The sequence below is a fragment of the Nanorana parkeri genome, unplaced genomic scaffold, assembly GCF_000935625.1.
Source record: "Nanorana parkeri isolate BGI_ZX_2015 unplaced genomic scaffold, ASM93562v1 scaffold549, whole genome shotgun sequence".
Taxonomy (NCBI): domain Eukaryota; kingdom Metazoa; phylum Chordata; class Amphibia; order Anura; family Dicroglossidae; genus Nanorana; species Nanorana parkeri.
The window spans coordinates 107,992-110,601 of NW_017306817.1; positions in this window are offsets into that span (position 1 = coordinate 107,992).

The window sequence follows — 2,610 nt, forward strand, 5'->3', positions numbered from 1 at the left end:
ATAAGTGGTGGATTCAGGAAAAACTACTTTGTAGCTTGAATTAGGGCTGGATAAGTGTTGTTTGCGGTGCCTGGGATCTGAACCCACCATTTATTGTTGCTGCTCAAGCTCTGAAGAAGGGGGGGTCTGATTCTTCCGCAATGTATTGACTGTATCTGACATATACATTTGCATACTGTAGATAACTTAGACAAACCTTTAAGCTAGATGACCATTTTATGATGAGGCGCTCCTAACACACATCCAGGATTTGGTCTTCTGTTGAGTGATTGCCCCCTCGTGAGCAGAGAGGCAGCAGCCTTGGACCATAACCAGGTCCTTACACTACTTATTCAAATTCGATTCCTACTTCTACTGGTCCAGCACTACCGCAGATCTATAGGTTGTAAGAGGTGCAACAGGAGGTTAGAGGAAATCTCACAAAGAGAAGAATTCCCCTCTTAGATAATTGTCCCCACAACAAGTGCCCCCATTGGAAGATTTGTCCATGGAAGAATTGTAAAAGTTTGTTTTTCCCTCACTTTTTTCCCCAGATGACAATGATCACCAATATACAGACATCTTTAAAAACTTGACAGAAGGTCTAATCCTACCTCACTCTATACAAAACGGATTTTAGGTGGGGGTGGCATAGGCATCCATGAAAAAGATGAGTTTTCAGGGATCCCATAAAAGGGCGACAGAGTAGCAGAATAGCCAGACAGATTGGGGTAGGGAGTTCCAGAGAAATCATGGAGGCGAGCATGGGTGTAGGTTTCAAGGGAGCTAGAAAGAAGGAGCTCTTGGGAGGAGTGAAGGACGGTTTGGTGGACATTTTGAGATGAGGTTGGTGATATAGCTGGGAGAAGCGTTGTGTATTGCTTACTATGTTGTTAGTATTTTGATTTTTATTTGTTGGGTGATCAGAAGCCAGAGGAGGGCTTGGCAGAAAGGGGTAGCCGACACTGAGCTGTTGGTTAGGTGGAGGATGAGCCTATCAGAGATCTAATGGGGGCCTGTGTAGAGGTACAAACTACAATAGTTACAATTGTTGAGGCCAGAAATAACAAGGTCATATATAAATATCTTTGTGGTGTCATTTGGGCAAAAAGGGGCAAATTGTGAAAATGTTACAAGGATTACAGTGGTGGCACCTCTATGCACTGCGTTGACTTAATGAACAGCAGGTCCTTTTCTTTAGTTACTTGACGTGCGTCATAGGCCCTATTGATGGCAAGTGTATGGGTATGCAGAACCTTCTTGAAGCAGATGAAAATGTAGGTCAGAAGGAAGTCAACTGGATTCTGAATGATCTCAGAAATGTCTCAAACTGATGCCATCCACACAAGCCCAAAACCTGTCAACACAGGGCCTTTATGTGGTTGGTGATACAGTTATCAGCGGAGGAGGATACTACACAGGCTTTAGTAAGTACATTCCCAGTGACCCTGTGAGCTGATTCTGGCTGAGGCGAATTACAAAGAACTAAGTAATCTTTTTGATTTTGCTAGTTTCATTGTTTGTTGCAATAAATTCATTGTTCACTGATTGCTTTCAGTGTGATTGGTAAATAGTGGTTTCAGCCAGCTCCTTGAAAGATGTCTTTCCCCAATGTTAACATAGACAGGTATCCTATAAGCAAGCACATGCAGCTTATCTCTGCAGTAACAATAGAACAGAAAGTGTCCTTGTCTGGTTATGTCCAGAGCTGCTCATTAACCTTCTGTGCTGTGGAGGTGCCCCCAGCTTATCTGCTGTACACATAACCCCACTGACACCCTAACTTGTCAAATGGCAGGTATCAGAATCTACACTTTTTTTTGGACGGCCATGGGCATAAGCCAGTGCTCAGCAGACTTGATTTTTTTTCACTAACAGTCCTTGAAGGAAAGATAATTCTATAAACAGCAAATATTTTTCTGCTGCTGAAACAAACCATATAACACAAATTTCATGGTCTCAAATAATATTGAACTAATGCTTCCAAAGTGCTAGAAATATACATGCGTGAATGATCTATTGACTACCCAAAGATGGAAAAACAGACGTGTGAATAGATCATTTATCTTTTAAAGATGCTTTTTTAAAACATTTTCAATGTATTACAAGAATAAATGAATACAATTAAGAACCCACTGTTGTCCCTCATTATTACAAAAATGGCCATCAGTATATTTGCTTCATACACAGGGTTGCTAATACAATGGTAAAAAAAGGGAAAGGCTTGTTAGGGGACATGTAGAAGGCGCACTTATACTGAGGACTATTAAGTATTCTAGGTTAGCTTAGGAACCCTGGAGATAGATGCCCTAGGAATCCTGGAGATAGATGCCCTAGGAATCCTGGAGATAGATGCCCTAGGAATCGTGGAGGTTGATGCCTTAGGAATCCTGGAGATAGATGCCCTAGGAATCATGGAGGTTGATGCCTTAGGAATCCTGGAGATAGATGCCCTAGGAATCGTGGAGGTTGATGCCAAATAGATCATTTATCTGATAAAAACTGGCGAAAAAAATCTTGTTCTACAGATCAGTGTGAGCAAGATCTTTGGTTCTTACTTAGGCAGATGAACATTCTACTCATTGCGGCCCCTTGATTAAGACTTCTATCTAATGCCTATGGAAAACTTAA